Source organism: Sceloporus undulatus, chromosome 3 (genome assembly GCF_019175285.1).
Source record: "Sceloporus undulatus isolate JIND9_A2432 ecotype Alabama chromosome 3, SceUnd_v1.1, whole genome shotgun sequence".
NCBI lineage: Eukaryota > Metazoa > Chordata > Lepidosauria > Squamata > Phrynosomatidae > Sceloporus > Sceloporus undulatus.
The window spans coordinates 157,235,875-157,259,672 of record NC_056524.1 but is presented as its reverse complement, the minus strand read 5'-3'; positions in this window follow the sequence as shown (position 1 = coordinate 157,259,672).

Here is a 23,798-nt window from a genome sequence, read left to right as displayed (position 1 = left end):
TTCATATTTGAATGCTGCATTTGGTGGTCCCTATGTAAACTTGTCTCCTGTGCTTTGCTGAGTGCAGCACTTGCTGGATTTTCCTGGTCAGTATGTAGATCATTTTAAGGTTGTGTTTCCTCATCAGTTTTCCTATTCTGTCTGTGAATCCTTTAATGTATGGTAAAAATATCTTCCCTTTGGGATGTTGTTTTCACTCCTGGTGTGTGTGTGTGTGTGTGTGTGTGTGTGTGTGTGTGTGTGTGTGTGTGTGTAGGGGGCCTAGAAGATCTTCTGATGTCTAAGCTGGTGTAACCATTGGCCTGTAGAGTCCAGTTTAAGTGCTTCAATTCATCTTCCAGGAAGTGGGGTTCACAGATCTTTCTGGTGCAGTCTGCTAGTGTGCTTGCTTTTTGTCCGAGGTGATGATTGGAATTTTTGTGTAAGTATCTGTCTATTTGTGTAGGTTTTCTGTATACTGTGTGATCCAATCATTGGTTCGATTTGTGGATGACCAAGACATCTAAGAATGGTAATGTCCCTTCCTTTTCCTTTTCCATAGGAAATGTTAGTGTGGAAGTTGTTCAGATGTTTCAGGAACTTGGTCAGATCTTCTTCTTCATGGTTCCAAATGGTGAACATGTTGTCTATATATCGGAACAACTGTCTTTGACAATGCTGGCTCCCTCAGCTTAGTAATTTTGTACAGAGATTTGCATAGTATTAAGCCATGTTTACTAACTTCTAAAAAACCCTGTATTCTGTTGGTGAGAACCGGAAGGGAATCATTAATTATTACTGGGATTGAGTTCTTCTCTTCAATTGCCCCCCCTCGCTCATAGTACCCTTTCAAGCAGTATTTATCTAATCTAACTACTATCATCTAGCTGTAATCTTCCTACATACAAGAGGGTTGTCTGATGTGAACACTGCATAATATGTATGTGTGCATGCATGGAATGAGGGGGAGGAAGGCGGTCAAGCCAAATAGACTGTTGCTGTAAATCATCTGCTGTTAAAATATGAGAGGAAGGGCTCTAGAAGAACTTTCAATTCTCCAAGGACATCCTTTTCACTGACCTCAAAGTAGCTTATTGTAGAGGACCAGTTAGACTTCAAGGGGAGATTCAGAGTGCTGAAGCACAATTCTTGAAAGTGGCACAGAGCTCTCTTGGGTTTCTTCAGATGCAAAGAAACAAACAGGATCTCCTTTATTGCTCCAAAGTCTGATGAAACATCAAGGGAGGAAAGATGAGAAACACTACTCACCACAGAGGGAAAAAACAAAATAAAATGATACATAGAAAGTGAAAAAAAGAATGTGTATATTTCAACATACACATAGTATTGTACCATATGTTGATCCCATGTAATCTCGTTATTATACTATTAATTGAGCAGAGCAATCTGTGTATCATTCAAGAATGGACAAAATAATTAGACATGGTATAAAACAGGCAGCAAAGTAGACAACAGTAATTCTGAGACAAGCTGCATGGAGGAGATTATGGGTGAGTTAAACATCACTTATTCAGATGTATTTGGGTGGAACAAATTCAAATCAGAGAGGGCAGCGTCACATCACCAGACTGTTACTTAATTAGCATGTAGACATTTCCAAGGCCACTATTGGACATAATGGTAAGACAATGAACTGCAAGAACCCTGACTGATGAAGGAAAGAGAACAGTTATGAAAACCACACACCTATTTTTTTCTTTTTATATAATCACGTTGTCCAAGCCTAGTAAATTCCACTGCTCTGGCCTAATATATTCCCCTCCATCTGCCAACAAGCCAGAAAAAATAAACCACAAAAGAAACTATAAATTATTTCTCTGATTTCTAGAGAGATCAAAAACCTAAGAGTGTGCCTTCTGCTAGGTTTGGATTTGAGCAATTTTCTTCTTATGGCAAGAAGCTCTTCAAAACATTTGTGAAATTTGTGTAGACTATTTGGACCTCAGGACTTATTTTGCACAAGAATTACATGTGACATTTTTTGCACATAAAAACAGCATTTTATGCACAAGAAATAGCATTTCTGTATGTTGACATCTGTGAAGTGCTACAGTTGAAGACTTGCTCTGCTCAAAATTTACAAATGTTTTTGCACAGAAAATAACATATTCTGTACATAATATAACATTTTCTGCACAGAAAGTTTTATTTCCTGTTCATAAATATTATTGCTTGCCTAGAAAAAGTTGCTTCACGTGCAGAATATGTTGTTCTGCATGCACACAAAGATACCATATGTGGATTTTGCAAAGGAGAAGTACGGAACTGTGAGGATTCTTGCCAGACCAGGATTCGTCTTGCCAAGCTTTCCCAAAACTGAAAAAAAAAAAACATCATTTTTTACTATATTTTTTCCTAATATTTTAAAACATTATTTTCACCCTTACTTCTGACAGAAATCCCTTGCTCATTTCATTAGGCTACAGTTTCAAGGAAGTGATAATTTAAACCAAATGTATGTCAGTCATGGACATATGCCTTAAATGTTACTAAATCAGTGAGATGGGGTCCCATTCCTTCATATGTTTTCATGGCGACGTGTTTCAAGGAAACTGGTCAGAAAATAGTTGAGTTATAAGGGTACTGCTGTATTTCTCCAGCTGATAAATACATAATAGAACCATAACTGCAATGCCATGGGTATTTGTTGCACCAGACTATGGACCATGGAAGTCTTGAAAGATTATAGACAATCAGGCCATTCAGCACATCAGTGTGGCAAAAAAGTGATACATCAGTGGAAATATTGCAACTACATGGATTCAACATACAATCTGTAAAACAGAATGGAACTACTTGACGAATGCTATTACCCCCTCATTAGACTACATTGTAATTTTATGCATTATACAATTAGTATCTGAATAAGGTTGCTCATCTTTCCCATATTGCATCATTGTCTATTCATTTTTGAGCCTGCAGGCAGCAACACTCTTAATTTCTGCAAATCATTGTGGTAAATGTAGGTGCTTTAATTATTTTGTTGTTGTTGTTTTTCAACATACCCCCATTCTCGTTTCTTTCCTTCTTCCTTTATTTGTAAAGTAGCATATGTGTAGTTGCTTTTTGCAGCCTCCAAAACCTCTTTATTTTCCATTACTTTTTGTATGTTTTTGAACCTGAAGGCATGACTGATTGAATTTTGTTCCAGTAGACAGTCCTGACTTCACAAGAAATATGGATGAACTCTGTTTCCTTTTTTAAAATTGAAGATATCTGTGTTGAGCTAACAGGAAGAAAATACCCGTGCTCAAGTTTCCCTGGGCAAGATGACTGAGAGGCCAGTTCCCTTCCAACTCTAGGCAGTCTTGGATGATACAAATTATCTATTTCAAACTGGCTTCAGAGAAGGATACAGAGTTGAGAGTGCTATGGTTGCCTTGGTGGATGATCTTCACCTGAGCATTGACAGAGGAAGTGTGTCCCTGCTGGTGCTTTTGGATCTCTTGGCAGTGTTTGATACAATTGACCATGGTATCCATATGGAATGCCTGGGGGATTTGGGAATCAGAGGCACTGTGCTTCAGTTCTTCCGGTCCTATCTCTCAGGCAGTTTCCAGATAGTGGTGCTTGGAGATAGCTGTCCTCAAAAAAGGAACAGTTATATAGCATACCACAATGTGCCATTCTATCCCCATTGCTATTCAACATCTACATGAAACCACTGGGAGAGATCACCTGGAAACATGAGGTGGTGTGCTGTCAGTATGATGATGACACTAAATATATTTCTCCATGCCTTCAAATACAGCCTCAGCTAAGGATAGTGTGTCTCCCCTGAATGAATGCATCAAGGAGGTAATGGGCTGGATGATCAAAAACAAATTGAAGCTGAATCCAGGCAAGACAGAGGTGCTTACTGTCAAAGGTCCAAATGTGGGTTTGGAGGTGTGTCAACCAGACCTGTATGGGGTTACATTCCCCTTGAAATACTGTGTTCAAAGCCTGGGGGTGCTTCTGGATCTGTTGCTCCAAATTACAGCTCAGATACATGCAAAATCCAGGAGTGCTTACTATAAGCATTGACTGTTAGATAATCTGTGCCTCTACCTAGAGGTGGAGGACCTAAAGATGGTAATTCATGCACTGGTAACCTCAAGGCTGAACTTCTGCAATGTGTTGTACATTAGGCTACCTCTGTGTCAAGTTTGGAAACTTCGGTTACTTCAAAACATGGCAGCCAGATTGATTACTGGGATATACAGGAGTGATCATATTACACCAATATTAAAATCACTCTACTGGTTGCCAATTAACTTCTGGACAAGGTATAAAGTGTTGGTTATTATCTTTAAAGTCCTACATGGTTTGGGTCAAACTTACCTACAGGATCACTTCCTCACATATAAACCACCTTGTGCACTCAGGTCTCTGGCGGACATTTACTCCAGTCAGCCAGGACTAGATAGGCAACTGTCAGTCAGAGGACATTTTCTTCAGCCACCTATAGACTGTGGAATGACCTGCTGGAAGAGATTCAACAGCTAAATATGCCATCTGAACTTAAAAGAGCATTAAAGACCAATCTCTTCTGGCGGGCTTATCTAGACAATTTTTAAAATTGTGAATTTTAAAATATCAATGTTAATTGTGGGTTGTTTTAATATGTATACATCTTATCTGTCCCTTTTAAACTGATGTGTGTTTTAACTGATGTTGTTTATCTGTTTTTTGTTGTAATTCCCCACCTCGATCCATGGGGAGAGGTGAGTAAGAAATATTATTGTTGTTGTTGCTGTTGTTGTTGTTGTTGTTGTTGTTGTTGTATAGCAACAAAATTTAGCCCTCTTCCTTTAAAACCAAAACTGAATGGGGTCTTATAATTAGAAGTGAAAGAGAGATCTGTTTATCTTCCCATGGTATTCAACTCACACTAAAGTTCCTTTTAAGCAACACTCTCTACAAAGTTTGGTTTCTACTATGAATTTGATTATGGTGACAACACAGGAGGATTTGTTATGTCTTATTCAGCAGCACACCTGGGTCAGTGCCTAAGCTATTTGTAGAGTGGACAAGGGTTGAAGGAGAAAGTAAGACATTAATTAAAATTTGGATTAATTTAGCCAGGCACCTCCTGATCCAGCGATCATCAAGGGAGTTGTGTAATAAGAGGAGGATATTAGCAGTTAAGGAATATTTATTGTGGAGTAGAGTTGATAGAAAGTATAGTTAACACAATCAATTTATCACCTATCAAAAATTCCCAAAATTTTAAATACTATATCCGCAGTTTAGGAATGGGACACATTAACTCCAAAGCAACCACATCAAGTTAAATTTTCAGAGAAACACTGGCACAGTTCTTTCTGTGATGAAATTGTTGTTCTATTCTACACTAGTTCCAGCAACTGAAAACTTTGCTCCATTATTTCCATGCACAAAATTAGATTCAGACTTGAGATATTCAGAGTAAGTCTCCTTCGACTAGACATTATCGCTCTCCTTCCCTTTATCTCAAACTGACCTACCTCACAGAGTTGTTGTAAATATAAAGGGGAGGAAAAGAGGCATGTACATTACCTTGAGTTCATTTAAAGAAAAATGAATACAAAGATGAATGCTAATGATGATAATAACTAACAAAAACTAGAATATGCTGTACTTGTCTCTATTCCCTCCAGACATGGAGGACAGAGGAATGGACAGCTTTGACAGAACTAGGGGCCAAATATTAATCTTCAGCATTTCCCATGGGCTCCACCAGGCCTAGAAATGTTTCTTTTAACATTGGGAGAGATGGAAACCATAAGTGAACAGATGTCAACTTCTGATTTTGATTTTCATCATGCTGACCTCTCCACCCCCATGGGGAAAAAATCCTGCTCTTTGAGACCTCCAGGAGTGAAGGGTTAATCTTTATGTTTATTTATTTTGCCAGGAGAGACATTTAAGGCACTGGAAGGATCTTTAAACAGCATAATATTGGCCTTGGAGCTGTATGTAGTTCAAGAGCCACACTTTGTCCAGCTGAGTTCAGTGATGTTGACTGAAGCTGATTGACTTAGACTTCAGTTGAACTCAAATTACTTCAGTGACTCAACTTGGACTTGACTTGGCAATAAATTATGCACTGACTCAATGCGATCTGCGACTTTTATATTTTTAGCGAATGACTTGCTGGCCTAACTTCATCCAGAAATTTCATAGAATAGAAAACAGTTTTTCACCTTTGAACAACATTTCTATCTCACTGGGTTTTTTTGCCTTTTTATATTCATGGCATAGGAATCCCCTGCTTCCTGTAGACTCCTGCTTCAAGCCCACACTATGGGGTTGAGTCTTGACTGCTGCTCCTAGGAGAAACTTTAGAAGGCTCCTCTGATGTGCAGCAGGGGCAGGCTGCTGAGTAAACCTCAACCTACATCTCATGTTCTTTACCTAACAGGTTTGCTATTTCCTTTCAAAAAAAATATGCTCCCTTCCCACTTTAGGCCTTAGGCTGGGGATCTAGGTTCAGTCGCCTGTCCCTCCTGCACATGAGAGGAGCTTTCCTAGTGCATCAGGCAAGCCTCTCCCTCACAGCACAGGCTTCATTTCATGAAGGGAAACAGCAAACATAATAGGTAATGGGCTTGAGACAGGGCTTGAAGTCTGCTCAGCAGCCTATCCTTGCTACACAGGAGAGGAACCTTATATAGTTTTTCAACAGATGTAGAAGTATCCTTCCACCTCAAGCACATTGCCTAATGTATTTGCTGTTCCCTCAGAGTAACACACCCTGTGTTACAGGGGTTGTGGTGGAAATTCCTTGTTGAAATATAAAAACTATAGAAAGATGGAGTCACTTTTGTCAGCCAGAGAGATGGTTTTGAAATAAAGGCTTGGAGTAACTAGAGCAAAGGAATAGTGAGTGCATCTTGACCTAGATGGAAGCTGGCACCAGTAGAAAGACATAACATAAACTACTGAGATAAAGACATGCAGAAGCAAGGCTAGGAGCGAAAGCCACTGAATTCCTAAAGGAGGGGGTAAGGAGTGATGATGCAGTTTTAATGTATGCATGTATTTCTGTTCTGATTGTAAGAATTCTATATGTTTAAATTGTAATTAGCCAATCAGGTGTATTGAAGAAGCTTCTTTGTCTTGAATAATATAAAAAGAGCCATTTTGTCTTGTTCGGGGTTCTCAGCTTTTGGAACTTGAATTCCACTGAGTTCAATGTTTTCCTTTGTCGACAAATGGAAATAAACTTATGGATTTTCAATTATTAGGTCCTCTTGTGAATTCCTTGCTCTGCAAAATCCTAGAAATCTAAGTTTCCTGAAATTTCTGTTACAGGGTGAGTCTTGCTTGCTACTCCAAGGAACAGCTTTTGAAGTCTCCACCAATATGCAGTGGGAACAGGATGCTGAGTAGACCTCATTTTTCAAAAATGCAATCTTGATAAATTGCATGTGATCATTTAATTTTTTTATCTAACGTTGTGCATGACTTCTTGATTTTGTACTTATTGAAACTCCACCCTACACTGGCAAAAAGAAACGGCTTTAACCCAACTTCAGGCCTTCCTGTTCATACAATGCACAAACCAGAAACAGGAAGAGATCGGGACAAAGCTGCATTCCAAGGTAAATAACCAGAGCAAAATAATTATCACCCTGGCATATGCATAGCACGACATGGGTGGGGGAATGTGGAAAGCCCAGGAGGCTCACAGAAGTGGTCTGCAGTATGTTCCCTGATCCTAGTGAGAAGCAGCTGCCAGTGTTATTGCTTGCCATATGTTTTTCTTCTTCTTTTTTGAGCATAAAAGTGAACAAGTGGTCAGCAGCACCATCAACCCATCACACCATTTCTCCATCACACATATCAATTCCACATGAAGTGGAATTAGGAAAAACATGGAAGGTTGCCAATAATGCCATGAATTTAATAAAAACATGAACAAACTAGGCAGTCCAACAGGGATCCATGGGGTGAAGGGGGAAGGGGGCCTTATGTGAGGCCTCCATGTTTGTGCTTTGCCAATGTGTCATTGGGTGCACTGATGCACTGTACAGGTGGTGTATCAGTCACAGGGGTATGTGGGGTGTCCTATGGGATGGAAGCTGGGTGGGAAGAGACAGATAATTGGCAATCACAGGTAGTGTGTTTGTGCACGTGCATTGGGGGGCAATAATAATAATAATAATAATAATAATAATAATAATAATAATAATAATAATAGACTTGTGTGGCTTGACGCCATGTTGTACTGACTATCTGTGGGTGTTCAGCCTGATTTGGGAGCAGGTGGTGCAGACAGTGGAGGTTCCTCCTGATTTGGGAAACCCTAGGAGCAACCTGGATATCTCCATCTGCTAAGCCCTTTGAATGTACAGGCTTAAGACTTCATGTGAGACTTGGAACAAAAGACTTGAATATATCACTGGCTGGGATGGACCACAAAGTGACTAACTAAAAACGTTAGTTAAATCATGAGAGGGGTAAAACTGTCCCTTTTAAAGGTATAAGTGAAATGTTATACCTTAGTTACTAAAGAACGCTATTTGTTATTTGTAGCATGATATTTCCAAGATCTGGTTTTAAAAATATTTCCATGTAATCTGGCACAGAGTGGGAGATGATGAATACTTATTGCCCTCTTTAAATAGCAACACTTGGCACACTTAGCAATGGAATGGCATCTGACATCCAACGAAATGGCTGGAGAGGTTGATGTTGATGCTTATGCCAATGCCACTTCCCATGAGTGTCAGTCTGCTTAATGGTAAGGCCATCCTTATATCAGGGTTGGTCATGATAGGGTTAGCAACTCTCATGACTGCAGCCAAGCATCTCCCACATGATGCTGATATAAGCGATTGGACTGTAGGAGACTCATGTATGATTACATGGCTAAATCATGTGATTCTATGACAGGATGCAGCTAAGCAAATGATTGTCTTAAATAAATATAGAGATTATTCCCACCATCTATTTCCCAGAAAGTTTTGTTGTTGTTGTTCTAGCTATTTGAAACACACTTCTCAAGGGAAGCATCGTCCAACTTGTGAAAGAAAAAACAATTATTTTTCTTCATCTATATGGTTCTGTGGTAGAAAAACTTCTAAAATTGTTTTCCCTATAGTTTTAAAAATAAACATCAAATATACATAATCACATAATAAGAGTGACTTTTGTAGTGCTAAGTAGATGGGAATTATATTAGAGAATTTCATTTGGAATATAACTGAGCACATTCTAAGAAGCTATTATCTATACTTTATGTTTACTTTACTTTTCTTTGTGTGTGTGTGTGGGGGGGGGGGAGTCTATGGACCTTAGAAAGAACATTTAATTGGTTTTAATGGCACAATATGCTCAGTTTCATAAATGGCAACTGAATCATGCCATACAAATAGTGGAGACATAGACTCAGAGTGAGTTTGCTTTTTGATTCAGGATGTGGGTCATGGCACATTATGGAATCATCAGGCTCTAAAAAATCAAAGATCATGTCTCTTAAGAAATATATGATAAATTGCAGGTACCACCTTATATTTAAGCAACACATTTGACAAATCAACCCATAAATCTTCTTTTTCTGATTAGTCACAATGGTAATGTCCCAGGCCAAGGATATTACAATCAGTCAGGAATCACTGAAGGAAAAACAAGTCTTTGGCCATGATAGTTTAGGTCCTGTCTACACTGGAACTGGACAGTTCAGCGTATCATGGCTCCTGAGCTGTCCCAAGCCTCCGCCATGACAAAAGCCTTCCATGACAAAGTTGGGTAGCTGATCACATGTGTATCCTGCTGGGCTACCTGGCATGTCTGCCACCATGGGTCACTACATTCTGAGGTCATGTGTCCAACCTCGATCACATGGCTGAACACTTTATTGTGACTGGTGGCGGCAGTGGATGCACTAAGTAGTTCAGCAAGATGCATTTCAGACAACCACCTGGTATTAGAACAGAGTGCTCCAGATCTTCTGGGAATATCCAGAGCAACTGGTAAGGTATTTAGTTGCATTTTGAGAGGGGTATACCCCAAGTCTGCTGTTTAATGGGCCAATCTGTTTGCACTAGAACCAGGCTTTGGGCCATGTGTTGTCTGTTCTTCTTGGAGATTATCACACAGGGCAGAAGGGATTGCTCCTGTCCATACCCCATTCTTATTCACATCTGTACTTATCCTGTCCTTCCCCCATCAGTGGCACCTGTCATTGTATTAACACAAGTTTCCGTTAATACAAACTGACAGTGCCATGCAACTTCAGGGATGGGAGAAGGACAGGGTAAGTGCAACATTATCTGAAACTCTTATCGTGATCATGCGATAAGTACAGGCTAAGAACAGAATAATGACAACATCGTCTGAAAATCTCTGTGCAATCACACAGGATAGATAGATCCAAAGATGGAACAAGGACGTCCCATTCCTGTATGATAATCTCCCTTGCCAAGAACATGGGGATGGCCATTGTATCTGGCCTGTGTGGCTTGGGCCAAGGTTGAACAGGGTCTCTTTCTCACTACACAGTTATAGCACTGTGATTCTGTTTTAACTGCCATAGCAACATCTTTCAGAATCCTGGGGCATGTTATTTAGTGAAGAAGACAGCACACATCAAATACATACGGCTTATTTACAGCATTCACTTCTCTTATTGCTGTGATCCATGCCTAGATGACTTTCACTTGTTTATGACTTGGTGTCTTCTTTGAAATATTTCTTTATATATTTGCAACAAATCATGGGAAGTTGACCTATTTGAATGTTGTATTTATTTCTTTATACTTATAGCACTATGATCCCATTATATCTGCCATAGCAACATCTTTCAGAATCAGGCAGGTTATTTAGTTATTTTAGTCACTTGGATTAGTCGAGCTTTAAGCTTAAGTTAGTCTTTATTCTTTTTAATTTAAACTATGGGCCCATACAGACAGGCCAAAATAAAGCTGCTTCGGGTCACTTTGGAGGTATGCTGTTTAAATGATGCATGCTTCCTAAAAGTTTGGAAGCCACGCCAAATACATGTTCCAGTCCTAAGAACTGGAGCATGGCTTTGGTGCAGCTTCTGGTCTCTTAGGATGCATGCATCTTTTAAACAGCATACCTCCAAAGTGACCTGAAGCAGCTTTATTTTGGTCTGTCTGTATGGGGCCTATATATTTTAACTGATAATTTTCTGGCTCCTTGGCTTGTTGCTAGAGAGACTAGGGTTCCAATGCTTATATCTATTGAAACCACTGGTCCCAGTTAAGCTGTCTCAGCCTTATAGGAAGTCTATAGTAAGCTTCCACTGAATAAATCACACCATAAAAATGTATGATATGATCACCATAAACTGGAGGCACATCACAACAACAATCATTGTGATGTCATTGCATTCACCTGATTGTCTGGGATCACTCTAGGAAGGGAAAGTAATCTTAACTAAGGACTTTATCACACAGGGGCAAATTAGTAGTTTAAAAGGTGATTATCCTGTGAAAATCAGGCAATCGTGATTAAAACAATTGTAATTGTAATTTTAATGTGTTTTGTAATGTTGTTAAACACTTTGATCCCTGGAAAAGCGGTATATAAATAAATATTTTATTATTATTTATTATAAAACACAATTAACATTTTCACACACAGAGCAATAAAAGAGCTTATTATGCCGGGAATAACTAGGCAGTAAACAGCAACAAATCATTCACAGGAATCTTCTTGTGAATGATTTGTTGCTGTTTATTGCCTGGTTATTCCCAGGATAACAGCACTTTAATAGCTTTTCATCGTCACGTTGTGTGAAAACCTTATCGTTATTGTGCAATTTTCATGGGATATTCCCAGGATAATGGCACTTTAATCATGACATTGTGTGAAAAATCATAATCGTGAATGCGCAATTTTCATGGGACAATCACTGTTTATACTTCCAATTGTCTCGGTGTGATAAAGTCCTATGATGTCATGGCCAGCCAAGATGAGCTCTCGGAGGATGAGGAGGAGGATGAGCCTCCTCCAGAGCAAGGGCTGATTGAGGCTACGCCAGGTGTTAGTTCTGCTCTGCCAGGCCCCAGCTGTGCTTCCCCAGTCCCAGAGCCGGAGGTCCAACCAGGTCCTAGTGCTGAGGAAAGGCCTTCTATGGTGCCACAGCCTAGTGGTGATTCAGGAGACGAGGCATGCCTGCAAGTACCTTCTTATCAAGAGAGAAGGGCCGAGAGTGCTTGCAGGCGCAGATCCAGGAGGATTGCAGAAAGACAGTTAGCAAACCAGCCTCAGGTGGCTCAAGGGAGAGCTTCCCTGATTTAAGTGGAAGAGAGGCTTGAGTTTGTTGCTAGAGTTTATTGCATGAGCCCTTGGTGTGATTGCTGTCGCTCTAGCTCCAGACATCTTGTTACCTTGACCTCGGACTGGACCTTTGTTATCTCTTGGCTATTGTGACCTCGGACTGTTTTGACCACGCTGCTTTCTGGTTTCCTGACTTCGGCTCGTCTTTCGGCACGCTTGACTTTCTGCAACCCCGACACCGGCTTGTTTCCTTGGCTTGCTCTTTGACTGCTTCTCCACAAGGTTTGTTTTGCCTACACGTGTTGGCTGCAGGCTTGGTTATCAGCATAAGTCAGAGATTGCTGGCAGCAATCCCGGACATATGAATGAAAAGAGGAATGAAACTAGTTATAAGGAAAATCCAACATTTCCCTTGTTAAACTCTGGTCTTGCCTAACAGTTTGAAAATTCTTCATGTAAAGAGGAATGCAGCACATTTCTGAGAGAGAGATCATGATGGTCCTGCATGGGCCAACCTGGATTGATGTGGACTAAATGAATTTAGAGTCTGCGAGGAAAAGATGAACACTTTCATGATAAAAGATCAGACCTCTCAAAGCTCCCATGAGCAAACTCAGCATTGCCCTCCATGTAGAAGCTCATCCGTAAAGATGATGGGGATTTTTAATACAAACTTTTTCTGCCTGAGGGCTGGTCATAACAGCTAGTAATTCTTTCAACAACCAGATAATTCTGACATAACCACTGATATGAAAGGCTCTGTATCAAAACCTAACAGTAGTATGAGTTCCCTTGGATATTGATCAAAACAATCCATATAGCACACTGTCTATAAGGAACTTTACTGGTTACCAGCATGTTTCTCAATCCAGCTGAAACCATTATAGTAGAGGTATGTATGCTCCTCCCACCATCTCCCCTTCAATTAGGTTACCCCCCCCCCTAAATTTTCATTAATGTTACATAGAAATTAAAATCTTAAGGATCCTGCTGAATGTAGGAGTTGGAATACATTGGGTAGATGGCAGCATGGATCCCCAAATATCAAGTGGAGGGAACTTCCCATTAGCCGAATCCTTCTGCTACTGGGGGTGGGGGTATGATTCCAGTTTCATCCTAATATGTTCGGAAGACTGTTTTCCCATTGAATTTTAATATTTTTTCTTATTTTCTTATTTTCTACAATTTTTATATCCGAAGCAATGCTTGTTTTTTGGCGTGGCAATGTACAGCACATTGTACTGTATGGCACAATACATTACAAAATTTTACTACATGTTGTATTGTGGGATCTTACCCAAAAAAGTCATGTGACGTGGAATAACATTTGACTGTCTTCTTCATAAAACCCTGTTTAGACTTAAAAACACACACACACAAATTAGGATATATAATTTTCCCTGCATGATTTTGTTTTAAAGTGTAACAAATGGCAGCTACAGATGGTGTACTGACAAGCCAATAGCAATGCATGGCTATTGAAGAAACTGGGCAACACCAAATATTTACCAGCAGCCAACCTGAAAAGTCTACTGTCCTTTTCCAGCAGCATGATTTACACTACATCTGTGGGACAGTTGTACTGGGAGAAAGGGATAGGGAATGTGATGCCATGCAGACATTCTCAATGAATTTTACATAATAAGCACTACTTATCTGTTATTGCAGCAGGATAATGTAAATTCATGTAATTATATGTACAAGATCTTATTTTCAGGAGAAAAAATATATATTTCTAAGGCAATCGTGATCTGATATATGCATATAAGTGATTCTTGTGAATAATTCAGCATACTTCCAATTTTGGAATTCTTCTTATAATGAGCCTGATTTTCATCAGATAAAATACTGTAACTGTGATCGCAATTGAGCCACTGTGTATCCAGTACACATATAAATCTTCACTTATCTAATTTGAATGAGAAATCATAATACTTTTCAACTACAAGACAGAAAAATAGTTTCTGTCAATATCAAGGAGAATTATCCCATTTTGAAGAAACATTTTTTGCACATGGTGTGCAAAACCAGAATAGCTGCTATTTCTGTGAACCACAGATGCTGGCGAAACGTTAGGAAGAAAATCTTCTAGAACTTGGCCACATAGCCTGAAAAATGCACAAAAAACTATTGTAAGAAGTGATTGTAAGAAGCAGTTATTGTGCAGAAGAAGCAATAATAGTAGCCATAGCCTAGAATGGATGGAAAGGCTTCAGGCTCTTAAAGCCCTTTGTGTTCCAAAACAAGATTAGGAACAAAAACCCCAATGCTAAAGACAACTCATTTAGGGTTCTCATGAGGAGTAGCCTTTAAGTAGGCTTAGTGTTTCAGGGCTGTTGGGTACATCTACACTGTACCAATAATGCAGTTTGACACCACTTTAATTGTCATTACTCCATTCTACAAGATCCTGGGATTTGTAGTTTTGTGAGACACCAGGATTCTTTGTCAGAGAAGGCTAAAGACCTTGTAAAACTGCAAATCCTAGGATTCCATAGGATGGAGCTACAGCACTTAAAGTGGTATCAAACTGCATTATCTCTACAGTGTAGGTGCAATTTTAGGCTAGATGGATTATACTCATTTAATTTACAAAGCTGAACAGGTCACATCTTTTAGAAGAAAAAGAAGAATAGAACACAGTTCACAAAATATTTCTCAGAGCAAGTCACTTGCTTCAGACAACAAAACCTTTCATGAATTAACCAAGGCTGAAGGGAGTCAATTTCTTTCATTTGCAACTGGAAGTCAGAAATTTTTTTTGCTCTGCTTTGCACTTCACATTGCAAGCAATGCAATCAGAGACCATTTTTTATTGAACTGCACAATGCCATTCCATGAATTTAGATGTTCTTGTTGATAAGATAAGTCAATGTTAATTAACCCATAACTCTACCTCTGGAATTCACTGCCTAGGGAGCCTGTTTGGTCATATGTTTTCTGATATTTAGACAATTTGGTATGAACTTCTTTTTTTAAGAAAAGCACTTTGGCCACAAAGGAGAGTAATATCATTTCATTGATTCTCAGATAGGTACTATTTTAATGGTTCTTCATGATGAACCTGGGAACTCATTATGATGCATTTGTGAGACATTCTCAATTGATTTGTGATGCAGCAGAGAAATGTAAGAAAGGAAGCAACTTAATAAATAGGTTAACAGAGCATGGAATAATGCTACATTCCTTAATGAAATGCATATTTATTCTGACCATGCTGCTCTTTGGCCCACTCAGGTCATTGGCAGCCAGCAGGAGACACAGAATTATATGTCTGGGAAATACTATGTAACACCATGTAATATTCAGGAAAGGTCAGATTGTATCTTAATTCAGCTCAGATCTAATTGCTCTTTTTTCCCCTAGTATACATAGGAATTATTTTGTTTTTTACATCACTGACCTCAAGCTTCCATTGACGTCAGTGCTGTCAGCCTTGAACAGGGAGAACATTAACATGAAAGTCTGAAAAACAAATTAGCAAAAGAATTAGAGTACTTTATTGGCCACAAGCACAAACTGAAAATTTGAGAGTTTCTGGCCTAAATCCCAAATTGTGTGAGTGTGTTATCATGATAGACTTCTCTTATCTTCATCCACATTCTACAGTCCACTGTGCTACTCCACAACCTAATCCAGGTGAATGAGCCTTCCAAAACAAGTGTGCATCTACACTATGCAGTTAATAGGATCTGATTCCATTAACTGCCATTATTCTGTCCTATGAAGTCCTGGGATTTGGAGTTGAGGGAGAGGACTTTAGAGTTCTCAGAGAGTTCTAGTGCCTCACTGAACTACAAGCCCAATGACTGAACAGAACCTTGCCATGGCAGTCCAAGTAGGATATAGTGCTATAATTGTGAGCCCAGGTTTTTTAGCCCCCTCTTTGTTCTGATAACAATACTGTTTCCAGCTGTAGAACAATCTCTTTGAAACCTGATTCAAAACTTGCTTTAGACTGGAACTTACTGGATAGCCTAGATAAGACAGTACCTCAAAGGTTTAGTACCTCTTTCCCAGCTTGCCTGTCTTCAAGACACAACAAAGGGTACTGACCAGTTTTGAAAGAGTTGTAGTAAGGTCTGTGAATCACAAATAATAAAGAAGCTAGGATACTTGCTGTAGTTTATCAGTTTCCTCAAGTGCTAGCTGGTGGCCAGGAGCTATGTGGACTGACTATGGGAAATCTCTACATAGGAGCTTGTGGCTTCACAAAGAAAGGAAATATGCTGGATTCCAAGGAAACATCTTCTTTGAATTGTAAATGGACATTAAATGTCCTTGAATTTGAAATTCTACCAGTGAATACATGGCCAAAGGGGGAGGTGTCAGCCTACAGATAGCCCTCCCTACCATCTGAACTAAAACCAAAAACAGAAAATGCAAGCCTATGACTAACATCTTCAATTTCTTTCTCCTGTTTTCCTGATGAAGAAACTAGTGTGACTTCAAAACCCTGCAACATGTAATTGTGCATTTTGGTCAGCCCAATAAAGGTATTATTGTTTGGATGTTATTGGATTCACAATTTCAATGGATTCAGGACAAGTGGGATGAGTTCAGGATGGCTCCTCCTTCCATTCCACACACAGAACCTAACGGGGTTCATAGTGGAACCTTACTTCAATATCTTTGGCATGACAGCACCCTCTACCACACATAAGGGCTGAAGAGTCATTACTGGTGAATATTGGTATATTGGTATATTTGATACACCGGTATATTTCATTCATTTTTTAAAAAATAAATGTGTTTGTGCCATTTGAACACTTGCTCTTTTCCCTTCTTTCCTTGGCATGAAAAAAAGTAACACAATTGTATAAACTTCATATTGCAATTTGGTTGGTTGGACATCTTCTGAATTGAAAGTGCAGCACATGAAGAGAACAAGTGCTGCTTCAAGGTTAAAAATTCTTCTCAACCTAAAAAGCACAGTATTCTTCTCCCCAAGGCTCAGAGAGCATGCCATGTTCCCTTTAGTTTTGCATTTCCGTCAGTGGAGTAAATGACTGACCTAGCTCAAGTTTATTATCCTGAAGCAAAACAACCGTCTTCATCTGTCCCTGCCATTTGCTGACAATGAAAAAGAGATTAATGGCTGTGTTTTGCTAATTTTTTCTTCCTCCTGCAGTATCTTCAATAGGGCTTGCCCCAAACATTTTGTTGCCAGAAGCAAAGGACAAAATGGCACTTCCTTCCAAAAATCAATTGCATTGGCAACACTGATAGTAGAATAGATTCCTCCATTACACCTACTCTCCTTGAGCCCAGTCTCCTATCAGAAACACTTCAACCACCCCCCCCCTTTTGTGGGTTTTCGTCATCAGGAGGGAGGGAAAGAAAGAATGGTGGACTAGCAAGAGAGCAACTAAAGAGTCTGGCACCACCCTCAGCCCCAGCCCCATAGTCTTTACCACCACCTGTCTTCCCTGCATACTCCTTGCCCTACTTCCCATCTCCATCTCATTTCCAACCAATATCCCCATACCTTGTTTTCCCACCTTGGCACTACAATGCCTCTCCCTCACTTTGAAACTGTCGCTGCCAGACCTCAAACCCTCCCCTCACCTCTCTTCTACTTCCCAGTTGATAACAGATCCCATCAAAACATTCTGAGAAGTATGTTAGAATCACCGAATCACAGAATTCTAAAGCTGGAAGGGGCTGCAAGGGGAGCAGAGTTATTGACTTCAGTGTGCAAAAGTCCCTTTTTGCTTCGTGGTTTCTGCTTCTGGGAAGAAGAGTTATTGACTTCCAGATACATACATCCTTTTTTTGGACAGTGCTTCATGATCCCCAACTTCTGGGGAGCAGAGTTCAATCTGCTGCAGCCACAGAATGGACTGAACAGCCCATCTGGCCTTGACTCCTGTCACTTGGCCACTCCACTGTCAGTCAGTTGGTCATCCCACCAGAGTGGAGCAGCTACATGACAGGATCTAAGGCAAAGTGTGACTGGCTGGACCTGCACATTGCCATTCAATCTGCTACAGTTGCAAACTAGTGGGAAGAAGCAGGATAAAACTCTTTCCTCTCCCTCTGGCACCTATGAGGGAAGGTTTAATGGATGGTGTAATTGTTAATAGTTCAATGTTCAGATCATCATCATCATCATCATCATCATCATCATCTTAAATCTTGAATGAATCCTTGGGGATTCACATCAACAAAATACTTTTAAGGAGTATAGAAAAGTTTGAGAATCCTTGACTTATATTATTGTTGTTGTTGTTGTTGTTGTTGTTGTTAATTTTAGTCCAATTTTTCTCCCCGTAGCATGGCTTGGGTGTGCTTTCCGGCCAGCTTCAAGGCATGCATCATCTAAATGCTCCATTTAGATGATTGCTTATTTTGACTGTCTGTTTTGCCCCATTGTCTGGAATCCTGTTCAGATGTGGTATATATCCCTTTTCCTGGAGTTTTACAACACTTACACCATTTTGTGACACTGCCTGTGCCACCTGAATTAGGATGCCACCTCTGCAAACCACCCAGCAAGTGCAATGACTTGTGAAATGCTTTCTGTGTCGGTGAAATACACCAGCAGGATTCTAGACAGTCTAATGATACATGTGTTCATAAATGTGGATTATATGCACTTATGTCCCTTTTTGGATGGAGCAGAAGGGTCTATTCTCTTTTTCATGTGCTCTATCCATAAACCTTCCCTCTCCCAGCTGCTGTCAAGCTCTGGGATAGGCTGCTGCTGGTGCTTCTTACAAGTGGGAAGGAGAGTTAAATCTCACCATGAAGACACAATTGTTTCTTCCTCTCCCATGAGCTGAGTACAGCTGCTATGTCGTGGTTTTAATCATTTCTTCACTCTTTACTCACCCCACCACTAAAATAATAATAATAGCAACAATAATAGTTTTTGTTGTTATTCTTAGTCTCCTAGTATCCCCTACCCCAAACATTCCTTATAAAAATATATAAATCAGGAGCCATGATAGATATTTTCAAAGAAGTCTGAGATTTAAAGTGATATATCAGGTGTGTTTTTGTTTTGTTTTGTTTTTAAAAAACGTTATCCTCTTCTTGCCTCTGCTGCTTGTGTTCATATAATGATTCTCATTTCCTTCATCTGATAAGCAGAGAGTACTCTTAGATAATGAAAAATATGGTAAGCACTTAAGAAGCGAAATAAAAGGAATGCAACAATGTAGTGCCCCCAACAACTTTATAGAAAGGAGATTATACACCTTCCTACCTAGCATTTGAAAAATCTATTCCTGGACACAGTTCCCCAAAGGCGAGAATTGCATTTGGCAAGTTTACTCAGAGAAATATGGGATTCTTGCATGATATTTCTTGTTATTTGTTGCTTTGTTCAGCTATGTCGCTAAGCAGCCTGACTCTGCAGTTTCTTCTGCTTATCACACCAGTGCCAAAGCTTATGACTACAGTTACTAAATGAATTCTCAAATCAAAATTCATCAGAACAACTTGTTTTGTTACCTTCTGGGGGGGATAGAAAGTTCTGTTTCTAGTTTGCATTGTAAATATCTGACACATACAGCTTGGCAAAGAGATGGAGCTAAGTGTTGCCAACTTCTGAAAATAAATTTTCTGGTACTATGAAAGATCTGCAGGCAGGACCAGATTAAGATAGGCAGAGACCCCAAGCTGTGACATATTTAAGAAACCACAAATTTCTACGAAAATGCATTGCCTCCCCCTATTTTTGCATCTTTGTTGATATTTGCTTAAAGTTTCCCCATAATCTGAGATCATAAATTTTAACATTCTCTTAGGCTGCAACCCACTCATCAACTCTTCAATGAGCTGCCCCATAGTGACTTCACAAAATGAGTATAATGAGGCCTGTTATTTTGTGTGACCGAAAGAATGGATTTTGTTTAGAGGTGAAAGAATCCTGGATCTTGAAGATCATGATTTAAGACTTGTTTGGTATGGGTATATTTCGTATGATAAAACCAAGATACATGTTGGATTTTAAAAATTATTGTATCAGGAAGATTGTGACATTGCCCTATCCAGGCTGGCCCCACAGTTTATAACTTTGGCTGCCTGGCACTTTCATCTTGCTCTGTGGTAGCCTTTTTAAAATCCCTCTTTGGGGTGTGGGTTCTGGGCTTCTAGATGACTTTAGTGTGGACAGGTTTTTATAAAAGTGGCTTCTTTACTTGATAGGAATGATCCCTTTTTGTTTAGGGTGAAGAAAACCAGCCTGAGGCAGAGTTAACAAACAAATGAATTAAAGTAGTTTCTTATATCCACTAGAACAGTAAATGCTCTAACAAATTCCTGTACTTATTTCCAACCATATAATGATATCCAACCTGACTTATCAGGCCTTGCCCTTCAGTCAATACAGGCTGCTGTTATACTGCAGAAATAAAGCAGTTTGACACCACTTTAACTGCCATGACTCACTGATATGGATTTCTGGGATTTGTAGTTTGATGGGGTACCAGAGCTCTTTTGCAGGGAAAGCTAAATATCTCACAAAACTACAAATCCTAGAATATCATAACATTGAGTCATGGTAGTTAAAATCTTCTCAAACTACTTTATTTCTGCAGTGTGGCAGACTTATTCAACTATCAGCTTTCATGTCTATCTTTTTTTAAATCCCCCTATCACTCACAGAGGGCCACCCTCCCATCTCAGCATTCTTTGTGCTGGGATGGGCTGCCCTCTGTTGTTCAAGCATCGCTTCTTACTCATTCATCCAAGAGCTATGCATGCTGTTTCCCCTTTGCTTTTCCTGTACAGTGTCACAAAGGTACTCCTGCAGGTTTGGTTTAAAGGAAAGCAAAGGACCCCCCCCCATAAGATATTATTAATTGTCCCACCTTTCTTCAAGAAAGTCTTGGTTTAAAAGCAGAAATGGTTATATTACTATGATCTTTTTTATTTGGATCAATATAACTGCATTTTAAAGTCAAGAGAGATGCTTCTCAAGGAAGGTATTGATCTTTGCAGTGGCATTACTAGGATTAGTGTCACCCCTGTGTGATAACTCATGTTGTCACCCCCAGGCCCGGAACTGCCAGCCCAATGGGCTCTCAGGAGTAGGTCAGGATGCTGTGGAATAGAAAGCCTGCAGTCAATGTGCCATCAGTGGCTGGTTGACTGGGGCACCCAAACGGTCCCTGTTCCAGGTTGTTATGGTCTACCTGCCCAAAGGGATCCAGGAACCATTTGACAATAGGAAATGCCTTCAGTAGTTTGCTATAGCATGCCAACAGCATCCTGGCTGGCCTTCTTGACACCTTGGGGTGGGTGGACCAGGTCCTTCTACCCATGGAGAGGCAAAACAGTACATACCACACTGGAAGGCAGATATCCTTCCCTGAGGTATCACCCAGTGCGGTCTGCACCCTTCATACCCGCTAGTGATCCCCCTGGATCTTAGTTGGTTTATTATTTGTTTCTGGATATTTAGGTAGGTGTCCAATGGGAGGAAAATCAATTCATTTGACATGTATTGCTGGAGAAGAGTGCTGAGGATACCAAAAACACAAACAAATGTATCCTAGAATTCCATAGCATTGATCAAGCCTGAAATCTCTCTGGAAGACAAGATAATGAGGTTGTTGTACTTTGGTCATGTCACGAGAAGGAATGACTCATTGGAAAAAAATAATGCTTGGAAAGGTGGAGGGATGTAGAAAGAGAAGGAGACTACATGCTACATGGATGAGCTGTATCAAGGCGCTCAGGCATGAATTTATGGGACTTAAGCAGAGCAGTGGAAGATAGGGAGTCTTGGAGATGTCTCACCCGCAGGGTCACTATGAGTCAAGATTGGCTCAATGGCAGTTAACAAAACCCCTATTTGGTATGGTCACATCTGTTGAAAACAGAAGACTAGGAGCCATTGGAAATATTATACACTGACATTTAAAGGGAACAATAGTGTTCCAGGTTAACCTAACTTGCTAGATGACCGAAGCAGTAGATTGTGCACTACCATCATTAATGCACACTTATCTACACACACACACACACACCCATACACATGAAGAAATTTAATAAGATGGCATAGTAAGCTATCTCGTTCAATGCCTTGTTCAACACAGGAAGTTCAAAGCTAAAGTGTCCCTAGTATATGATTGGCCAGCCTCTACCAGACCTAACAGACCAACAATGAAGAAGAGCCAAGGGTGATGAGAGACATGTTCCTGCCTAAGGAAAAAACAAGATAGTATCTCCTCCCATCCTCCATGTACAATACAGTAACAACCTCTGTTAGGGGAAAAGTCCTCCACCTCATCAAATGGAAGAAGAGCTATTTATGGGATCCAGAAAGGCTTCCTGGCATAAATAGATCTGTTGCTTATTCTGCCTGAGGTTGTCTAGTCCACCTTCTAGTTAACTGTTTCCATATTGTGAATCTTCAACCAAAACCTCCTGCAATTTAAGCCCTTTAGATCTAGGCAGCACTTAGAAAAGTTGTTTTGTGGGATTTCAGTCTCAGAATCCCCACCCAACATAGCCACTCTATCTACACTAGTCATTTGGGGCAACCATTCTATGTGACAAATGCCACATGTTACAAAAGTGCTGTCATGTCCCACCTCATTCCTTCTTTCTCTTGTTTGAAGACCTAACAGCACATTTCGAAAAGATTAAGCAAGGACAATGTTTCCTAAGGAGCAGGAGGATCAGGGCTTTCTCAAGGTTTTTAATACAGGGGAAACAAACTGAGGACATTGTGCCCTCCAAATAAGAATGGTGAAATGGTTTAAGCCAGAGTTTCCCACCCTGTATCCCAAGGAGCCCTTAGGGCTCTGCGTGTACTTCTCAGGTGCTCTGTGACTGCTCCAGGAAAATGAAAGAAATAAAAATTGAATGAAATTAAAGAATAATATATTCTTATATGCACTCTTAAATATCATTTACTTGTAAGATGTAGGGTAGGCCTCTTAGGGGCTCTGCCATAGAAATAAGGGCTCTGCAAGTCAAAAAGGTTAGGAACCCCTGGTTTACGCATTGGACTAAAACTCAGGAGACCAGAGTTGAAATTCCTGCTCAGCCATGGAAACCGATAGGGTGATCTTAGGCAAGTATCTCAACCTCAAAGAAAGGCAAAGGCAAACCCTTTCTGATTATATCTTGCAAAGAAACTTTCATGATAGGTTCACCTTAGGGTGGCCATAAGCTGGAAATGACTTGAAGGCACTCAAAGACGAAAATGACAACAATAAAATTTTATATCCGTCCCTAAATTTCTAGAATTGCAAAAAGTGAGGCATTGAACACTGTTCACATTGTTCTCATTTCCTTGGTAACTTTGTTTGCCCCTTTTCTATGAATTTCTAAATTGAACTTTAAGTCACAACAATGCTAGAAATTTGGAAAGTGAAGAAAAAATTCACTGGGGAGAAACAGATTGCTTATGTGGTTGGAAAATGCCCTTATTTTGCCTCCCTGCTGCATTACTGCGCTGTCTGTAATTAAGTAGGGACCACTGGAGAATATATGATTTGTCTCATATTATCCTCATATAAAAGTGAACCAATAAGCAGATTTTTACATTTAAAGGAGGGATTAAAACTAATCAGACAATAAGCAACTACTTCACATATGAAACAGTGAGTATTTTATTCTGC